We start from the raw sequence: 10700 nt of genomic DNA on the forward strand, positions 1-10700 counted from the left end.
GCACCATAAATGTTCATAATTGCTATGATTTATATCCAACTCCTCTAGGAATAGCTCTATGTTTAAATTTAAAGCAACACCAAATAGTTTTTTTTTTTACCTTAAAATAACGTTTCCAAAAAAGTTTCAGTCGTTCATCCACTCGAAACAGGGTCAACGGCACTTTCACATTTGCTTTGCAGCCCTCTATCGGCCAAAACCGCACAAAAGAAGTTTCCAACCGTCGGGTCGCGGTCCTGTAGTTCGAGTGAAAACTATAAAAACTTGCTTTACGGCAGACCAACAATCCAATCAGAGCCAGCTTTGTTGCAGTAGGCTCAATTATTTACGACAGAGGTAATGGACAATTCCGCTTCCAACCTGTAGGGGGAGCAAGAGCAAAAACTCTTTAGTGTTGCTTTAAGGTGCATTGTGTAACTTTTATAATGATCTCTTGGCAGAAGTGCAATATAATATACATAACTATATCATCAGTGGTGTATTAAGACCTTACATAATGAACTGGATTGTTTTTATTACCTTACAACGAGACGTTTTCTTAGAGAGTCTCCTTACATGAAAGTCACATTATGTTTCTACAGTAGCCCTAAATGGACAAACTGTTTTAGAGAGTGCGTTTGTCCCTACGTTGTATCAGTTGACGACATGTTTGTCCTGTGGCAGCTACCGTAGCTTCTCCTTGCATTTCGAAATGAAGGTTGGTTGCAGTTCGTAATCTCACCGCTAGATGCAGCTAAAAAATCTTACTGTACCTTTAATGCTTTATATCTTATTTGCACTTCTACATGATTTGACCACAACAACAACTAAAACTGGCATCAATCCTGGCACAATGTGTATTCACAAAGGTTTGGGTAAGGTTTCAATCGTGTTCTCATTTAAAACAATTTTGGGATTTTTGTCCCTTGACTAAGTATGTAAACACAGGTAACAGATAATTATTTTTGTAAATAAAAACAGAACATTCTTCAAATTTATTCAGTAGAGAATTTTCATTTCAATGTTTATATTTACATTTAGTGTATCAAATGCATCTGTGCTCGCTGAATAACTTCCTGCATGAGTCACGGTAGAATGTTTGACAGGTCATCTTATAAATCAGGCCGATGCTGTAATGTGAAACCGTATTTCTGCCAAGAGTCTGTGGTCTGTGGGGAATCCACTGGCACACAACACACAAATGAACTGGCCAGAGATTGGACAAACTGTTCTCATAGCGTCTGTCACTCATATGAAAAACTTACTGTATGAGAACTTTCAGACAGACTGTTTATTATTCACGAAGTAGACAATAACAGGCACACAAAAAAAAGTACACTGAGATCACTTCCATAAAATCATATTACCGGTATTATGATCCATGACAAATACTAGAGAGCAGACATTCTATCCACTGTTTGACTTTTTAAAACTTAAAATACATTAAGGGTAGCCCTGCAGAATCCAAATAAAAGTGCTTTGTGACGTTGTTTGGAAATGTGACAAACAAATACCAGTAAGATTTGATGTTATGGCCATCAAAGTTGATGTATGCTGTGAGTATTTGATTTTAACTACAACCTATTTTAATATACCGTGGTATGACTTACGTCTATGGAAAATACCTGTTTTTTGTTATAATTTTTTTCATATTCGCCTACTTACCTGATAAAAGTGTGTTGTATGCAGTCGGGAACGTCGGCAAATAAAATATAGTGGTGGTCACAGCATACCAGCACCAAAACACGACATGTGCTGGTATGACCAGCATGGGATGCTGGTGCTAATGCTGGTTTAGCTGGTGCTAATGCTGGTTTGTTGCTGGTTTAGCTGGTGCTAATGCTGGTGCTGATGCTGGTTTGATGCTGGTTTAGCTGGTGTTCACTAGCAAACCAGCACCAAAACACAACATATGCTGGTCTTGCTGGTATGCTGTTTTTTTCACCAGGGATGTAGGTATATTTATATGTAGGTAGGAGTTAGAAGGTAACTCTTACATTTGCGGGCTGTAAATTTAAGTGGTGTTTGTTACCCCTTTGTTCTTTACCAGGTAACTCTTACATTTGCGGGCTGTAAACGAAAATGGTGCTCTTGTTATTTAGTTATACAGGAAATACCATAAACATACACAATATTGTGAACTTTTTTTTAAACATCTTTACAACACTATATTTAAGTCAACACATATCAACTTTTATTCCCGCCGTCTTTGCATGCACGAGGGTTACATTAGAATAAGGAAACAAACGCGGTTGAGGATCACAATATGTCATTACCATGTCCAGAACTCTTATTATTCATTTATGCCAAGGTTAATACAGTTTTTATTCTATGGCACCTTTAATGTCTTTGATCTTCCAAACTTATAACAGTAGAAAACAGGGATCAGAAAACAACTTCTGACAATAAATCCCAAAAAAGTACATCCACCCTTCACAGAGGTAATCCACACGGCTCCAATGGGTTAATAAAGGTCTTTTGCAGGAAATCATTGAGATTGTGTAAGAAAAATATCCATATTTTAAACTTTATAAACAATTATAAGTAGCTTCTGTTAATGACGCCACGTGATTTACTGCACAACATATCCAATGGCAAAACTCTCACGCGAGTCCAAGATGGCTGACATGGGCCTTTTCAAATTGAAGAATTGAGCTTAATTGTATCCAGAGGAAAAAGACTTGACAATCCATATTATTATGTGATTTAAACTACATAGTAACCACTCTGCACTGTAAAAATATGCTGCATTTTTGTCAAATCAACACATATCTTTATGTTACTTTCATTTAAAACATTTTAACTTGAATTTATAAATTATGGCAACTTTTTTAAGCCAAAACATAAAACAACAGATTGAATTGACTTGCGAAACCAAGTTGTTCATGCTCCATTTTTGAACAGTGTGAAAACCACCCAGAACTCTTTATCATGTCATTGAGTTTAGCACCATCAATCGTTAAATATAAAAATAAAATGTGGGAATAATATCCCACATGCACTGGGTGCAAAAGCTGGAAACAGCATGAAAACAGATCCAGCTATTTTTGTTATTATTGAATCATCACTTTTCACTGTACTGTGATAAAATAAAAATGAGTGTTGTGCGGAAACACAGCCTGCATTGGCATCATTTATATAACTCAGCACCAGCTGGTCAACAGCTGTGCCTTTAATCATTTTGGGTTACTCCAGTTTACATTGATTTAGGCCATATCTGTACTGTCTGTCCTAGTATCTCTCTCTCTCTCTCTCTCTCTCTCTCTCTCTCTCTCTCTCTCTCTCTCTCTCTCTCTCTCTCTCTCTCTCTCTCTCTTTCTCTCTCCCGCTCTCTCTCTCTGGGATTATGGGTATTCCGGGTGATTTTCCATGATCATGTGGTTCTCTTTCATTGCAGTGAGATCAGATGGTTCATATCTTCCTCACCCTCATGAGAATGCTCCCATGTGCCATGGAGCACTGTGATGCTGTCTCCGTTGACACAGCATCGTCCCCACCCAGATGCCTATAAATACAAGCTCTGTTCAAAGTGTGTATGTGTATGTGTTTGTGAGGGCACAATGGCACATTATTCCCCATTGATTACAGCTGTACACGAACACTGAAGTCGAGTGAGAGGCCTGAGTGACTAACAGCAGTCAATACACAACAGATAACTTGCCATGACGAAATCAGCAAAGGTTCAAGTCAGCAATCCTGTTCATGACAGCAGAAGCTACTGTACCACTCCTATGCAGAGAGATGATATTGAGTTCCCATATATGCAGAACTCATTCATAAAATCAAACGTCCATTCCCAACAATTAGTTTTTACAGTGAACAATCATAACCTTTCCTTTCTTCTTACTTAAGGCATGTGATGTTTTCTCTACTCAAGCTTGATAAACCACTCATTGTGTTACACAACCATAATGAGATCTTCAGAATCAGATTAGGTAAATTTCCAATGATTTAATCATTTAAAGTTCAAAATAGGTTAAGTAGTTTTAAATCCCTCTCCTTTGCTTTTAAATACAGGTCAAATTCAACTGGAAAATAGATTTGACTAGCAAAAGCAAAATTTGCATATTACCAAAAAGAGACATTGATAAACTACCATTGTAAGTCACTGGAAAAAATGTGTAAGTTTCCACAAGCCCTCCCACACAGTTTCTCATTTAATATAATCAGTTCAAAACAACAGTATGACTGGTAATGTCACTCATAAAATCCCCTGATTTGCATAAGAGATATTTTATAAAGGTTTTATTGAACTGTCAGAAGAAAATAGTCAAAAATGGTCCCAAGCTGGGGCAGTAAGGTCCTAATATCTACAATTTAAGTACATTTATACATTTGGTACCAACATGCTTTGATGTACAAATATTTACCTTTTAAAATATTAATATGCAACCTTTGGTTCCAATATATTCCTGCTGGTGACATCAATTCCGTTAAAGATGATGCGTGGTATTTGGATGCATTTGCAAAATTGGGATTTGGCGTACACAATACACAATTCAATTTAAAAGTGTAAAGTCATGTTATTTATAGGCATAATGATGAGGACAGGTTGGTTCCCAATAAAGGACTTATGAACTTTGTACCATAGGTGCAAAGGTGTACGTTTTGAAAGGGGGGACCTTTTTTGGACAGTGTGGATTGAATTATTATTTATTTATATTAGTCATAATACATTGCCCAATAAAGAAGAATAATCTAGATTTCTAATCTACAATGTTACATTTTTACTAGTAAAAGTACCCATGTGATTGTTGCTCTCTGGCAAGTCAATACAGCTCACATCAAATCTGCATGAATATCTAAAATGTCACTGAAAAAAATGATTCATTCAATTTACTCAATTTTTTAAGGTAAGTGGTTGCAATCAATTTATTTAAGCCACATTTAAACAAAAAAGATTAGTAAAGTAAAAAAAAAAAATGTTTAAATGTAGCTTAAGGGAACAGTATGTAAGAAATGTATATCAATTAATCATAAAATGGCCCTGATATGTCACTAGACATTAAGAATTAATTTTCATTTCAAATACTTATATCACTGACATTAGTGGCCTGGCAAGGATATTGTCATTTAAAAAGCTACAAGTAGAGCAAGAGCAGATACAAGATGTGACATCACAGTAAACAAGCTCCAGCAAATTAGGATGAGAGCTTTTTCTGCCATGTTTTGATCATGAGATCTCAACATAAATGTTTCTGGAGATCTTAAATTCTCACTATAAAAAAAATGTGTTGCCTAAAAATGTTAAGTTAATTCAACCTACAAATATTAGTTAACTAAAAAAAGTAGAAACATTGTTGTGTCAGCTAATATTTTTAATAAATGAAAATTTTAAGGCAAACAAAATAAAAAAAATCCTTTTTTTTAGGTTGAATCAACTTAAAGCAGTGGCGTAGCATCTGGGCATGCAGGGTATGCACGTGCAAATGGGCCCGGGCCAATAGGGGCCCTGGCACTGGCCCCCCCAGCTTTTAATTAAAAAATTGTTTTTTAATTTAATTTTATTTGTGGCAGCAATAAATATATTTTTGTATGCATATCATGTCTTGTTTGCGTTTATTATTTTTTTGCACTCCACGGCTGCCGTAGACTACAACGGCATAATTTTTTGCATGACGCATCGCCGCGCCACAAAAAAAAGAAAACACAGTGTGAGAGGTTACTATAGCAGCTGTCTACATGAACATTAAGGATGGACAAATATAAACATAAGTGGGGCCTCAAAGAGAAAAGAGAAGGTGGAGAAGTTAGTCACGAGTCAAAAACTAGGGCTGTGTTGAAAAAATCGATTCATCGATTCTGAATCGATTTTCATGTTTATTTCTAAAGATCGATCCTTAACTCAGAGAATCGATTTAATAATTAATAACTTAAACTTGCCGCGTCATTGAATTCACGCATGCGCGCGAGGTGGAAGGACATTAAAACAACGAACATAGCAGTCAGTAACGTTAAGCAAGCGGTTGTTTTGAAAACTCTAGAAATGCTCAAAGCTGCGATCTATATGTAAAATAATCCACTCATAACAAATATACGAGTTATTTGTGTTATTTTTATAATAAGCGCCAGTAAATCCACCGCAGGTCTCCAGCGAAACTCTCTCTGTCCCTCCCTCTGTGCTCATGCAGCCGATCTCTGACGGGCAGAGGTTTCTTGAGGCGCGCGCAACGGGACACCAAATAAAGAGTTCTTCTTACACATAATGCTTATAGTTGTAAAGTTTTCTGAACTTTAAGCAAGCTAAGACAAAACTTGCATTTATATCAGTGACACGTGCGCTGCTGGAGCATTAGTTTGACGCCTAATTCGCTTATAGTACAAACATCTTTGATCAGAAAGACGAGAAAGAGACGCAAATGTTAAGGTCTAATAGAAAGTAAAGAGCATCAAGACCTTAAAACAGACTTCATCACATTATAGCACCCGTCATAATATATATATCTAGAGCTCCGACTCTCATATACAGGTATTTATCCTGTCTGTAGGTTTGTGCATATATTTATACCTGTTCATTTTACATACTGCCTATTTTTTTATGTAATGTATGCATAAATACAAAATACAATGCATACTATAGCTTCAATAGTCTACAAAATTAATAACTCAATTAAAAACAAGATTCTGTCTATCAAGACTTGTTGTTATCCTCTGGGCATTTTCACTTTAACATTATTTACTTTAAATTGTCCATATTTTAAAACTGTGGTGAGCAGTTAAAAGCTAGAGTGAGTGGCAAATAACTGCACATTTTTATAATCCAAAAACAATATAAACTGAAAAACATGTATATTATGAAATATACAGTTACCATGAAATAAAATGACTCATTCTGTGGAATAGATTTTTGGTCATCCCCCCCTATCTTGCACCATTTCGGGCTTTTTTTTAAAACACTTATCTAAATCTCGAAGATGGGATCAGATCGGATCGAATCGAATCGAACAATGATAATCGATTCAAGATCTTGAGAATCGGAATCGAATCGATTCTTGAAATTTGAATCGAAACCCAGCCCTATCAAAAACTACCCAAAACATTATTTTTTTTATTATTTAAATCTACCCTTTAAAGTAAAAAACTAAAAAGTAAAAATATTTGACTACCTTATTAAAAGTAAATGTTGTTAACAGACCCGTAAGGGGCCCGTAAATTTTTTTTTCATATGGGCCCGGGACTCAATTGCTACGCCACTGACTTAAAGGGTTAAATGTTTGGAAAAATATGCACCATTAATATAAGCAATAATAATAGAGAAGATTTTACAATAGCACAGAAAATGTCATTATTTTAAATAAATATGGCCATAAATTGTAAAGGTTTAAACAGACAGCAGCTGGACGTGATGCTCTCGTGTCTCCATCATAAACCCAAAAGACCCAGAGGAATCTAAATTGTTTGCATATCCCGCTTACGCAACGACTACACTCAAGTCAACTAAACCTCAGGCCACAGAGATGGAGCACAGAGACATACGAGTACAAAGTATAAGAACGTCACAGGCTTGAGTGGGTCGGACCCTGAGGCAACAGAGCACAGTACATTTTGATGAAAAAATACCAAAATTGCAGCGGCTAAAATGCTTGGCTTTTGTCCCAGCCCTGCGTTTACGTAAGAGCAAAACGTGACGTCAAACAGTTTTACAGAAATGTATTAAAGACTTTAAGCCGTGATAAAGCCATAAATGAATGTCAACAATTTAAGATTAAATTGTACAATAAAGTCATTTTTACCGCACATCATCATTTATGTGACTATTATCCTGATAATAATTGATATAATTTCAATATACTGTATAATTAGTTTTTTTTTTTACATATGCTTTTTAAGGACATTTTGTATTCATCCAGAAGATGACCTTGATCCCACACAGACACTATGACATCATTCCATAACATGACAAATACATATGGGATCAACCGGGCAAACACACCAGGATGGACAATCTGTTCAAATTGAAAACCGAGAGCTTTGGAAGGGATAATCAGGCCTAAGACTTTACATAAGCGAGTAAATTTACAGTATGCTGCTGAAGAAGAAGCAGCACATTTCTTTCTAGCTTTAAACCAAGCTGTACGTGGTTTTTTCAAAGTTATTTAATTTATTCTGCATCTTCTGTTATTTTTATTTTATTTGTTGTAAAGAATGTAGGTTAGGTTCAGCAAATATTAATTTAAATTGTGCTTAATATATAAATAATAAATAAATATAAATATAAATCTATAAATAAATTGACTGACTGATTGGTTGGTTAATTGATTGATTGATCTTTTAAAATGGCTAAAGTGTATGTAATGAAATGAAAGCATTTGGAAAAGCATGTTGATATTTTGCAACCACACCCACTGTGAAAGACAAAACAGACTTCCAGGGAAGACTAATAGTTTAGGTAGTATTAGGGCAGTAGATTCTTAAAAACCACCCTAACAAAACATCTTACCAGCTGCCTAACTACACTGTGAGAATGGACAAAAAATGGTCCCAAGGTGTCGGGACCGCACCCTTTTAAAAGGTCCTAAAGTACCATTAGGCACATATGTGTATACATTTGGTAGCAATATGTACCTCTGAGGTGCTAAGATGCACTCGTTAGGCACAAAGGTGTACATTTTGGACCATTTTTGGACTTTTTTTAGATAATGTACCCCAATCATCTTTTATTAGCAAAATCAGTGGTTCTCAAACTTTGTCATATTATAAAATATTAATTTATCAAAAATTCTGTGTAACTTAATTTCAGAAAATAAGGTTACTAACCAACAGCACTGCAATGTATAATTTAACCTCTTTTGTTTAATTCAAATGTTAAGTTTTGCATCATACCACGGGGATCGCCGCATGCCAAAAAAGTATGAGAACCACTGAGCTAGATCATCTAGTTTTCAGATCATCTGTCATTATTCTGGAAAATGTTGGGGATCATTGTTCACAAACTATCAATAAAGAAAATGTAAAATTATGTTAAAATTTGTGCATTTTGCCATACTGAACAGATTTTTCAGACCTTGTTTATGCAACATAACAGCAGACCGCAGTGATACTCACATGCAGACGGAAAGGTCTTTAAAATCATCACACTATTCAACATCGTTGGTATTATTTCTTGATTTCTATCATACTGTATGTTTCATTTTTCATCACATTTGAGAGCTTGGGACAGGATGTTGAGTCCCAAAGGTCCCTCCATCCGCTGGAGTCTCAATTTAATAAGCACTTCAAATTGCAAGCATGTGAATGTGTTTCCCTCAACAGCACTTCAGCCTTTGTGACGTCAAATTTTGACTTCAACGCAAGTTGTCTTCCTACAAACAACAAAGGAATTTCGGTTGGATGGCATGTTATTATCCGCCTGCACAAGTGTGTTTGGTTTTAAACACTCAGTGTTGTAGTCATGTGATATTTATATGTGTGTGTATATATGTGTGTGTGATGTCAGTGTGTGACGCCTGAATTCTTTCTGCACTGACACATATCATTTGTCACACGAGCAGGTAAACACTGACCTGAATTATTTGTAGGAGTAGCACACAGGGAAGGACTGAAATGGTGATATCCCCGAAGATATCCACATACAGGCTCAGGTGTCAACATGAAGTGTTCCCTTTGTAAAGGTGCTTACAATTCTCTAACAGAAAGCTCCAGAAACCCCTCTCACTTTTTCGCTCTACATCCTTTCTTTATCCGCCTTTTTATGTTTTGTCAATACAATTTGTTGAACTATGCAACATTGGTTTGTAATTTTCATATTACTTCCTTCCTGTGATGAACGCTTTATTGTTTTCTTTGCTGTTGTAGGTTGCTTTGGATAAAAGTGTCTGCTGAATGCTTAAATGTAAACGAAAGTGCTGCATTGTTCAACATCATGAACATTTAAATGAACAGTTAAGCTAAAAAAAATCAATATTCTGTCAATACTGTATGTAATCACTCTCCATTTGTTTACAAATCTGTATAATTTTTTTTTGAGGAGTGCAACCCCTCACAACCTTCACCTTTTTCTTTAAGTGGACTTTGACAGGAATGTACGTAAGATAGAAGTGAAAAACTTAGGACAGGCCTGGGATCAGTGCATTTTCGACAGGATTTACAGACATGCCAGCAGTACACTCAGGCGGACTGAAGAGCCACTGACTGTAACTGGGATCATTAAATGTCACCTCCTACTCCAGCACAATGGAGCATTTGTGCCATTGCCAAAAAAGCAAGGAAACCAGAAAGGTAAAACCAATGTCAAATTAAGATGAAGTAGATTTGCAACATTTTTCTGATATATCAGGCCCACGTTACCATTGCAGAATCAATGTGCTGTGTTCTGCATTTTTATATTTGTATTTCACAAAATGTGATTGCAAAATCAGTTCATTTAAAATTAGTATGAGAGTTAACTAATAAAGTTATTTTTCTTCTCTAATACAGGTGATGAAGAGCTCTGGAGGATGTTGCAGATCGGGGTCTGAAATAATCGCTATAAAAGTTTTACCACTATGGCCTATATTACTTCCATAATGTGTTGTATTTCCAAGTGAAATATACTTTAAACCTAATAAAAGAAGATTTACCAACTATGAAAGTGGGCTTTAAATTATAAAACAATTCCAATATTAGCACATCTGAATAAAAAAAAGTTGGCAGCTCAAACGACTTTGTTGTTATGTTGTGAAAGTAAGCACAGAAAACAATTGCTAAGTCATCTCTGTTATAAAAGTAACCAAACAGACAAC

Source organism: Paramisgurnus dabryanus, chromosome 19, assembly GCF_030506205.2.
Source record: "Paramisgurnus dabryanus chromosome 19, PD_genome_1.1, whole genome shotgun sequence".
In the NCBI taxonomy this organism is placed as follows: domain Eukaryota; kingdom Metazoa; phylum Chordata; class Actinopteri; order Cypriniformes; family Cobitidae; genus Paramisgurnus; species Paramisgurnus dabryanus.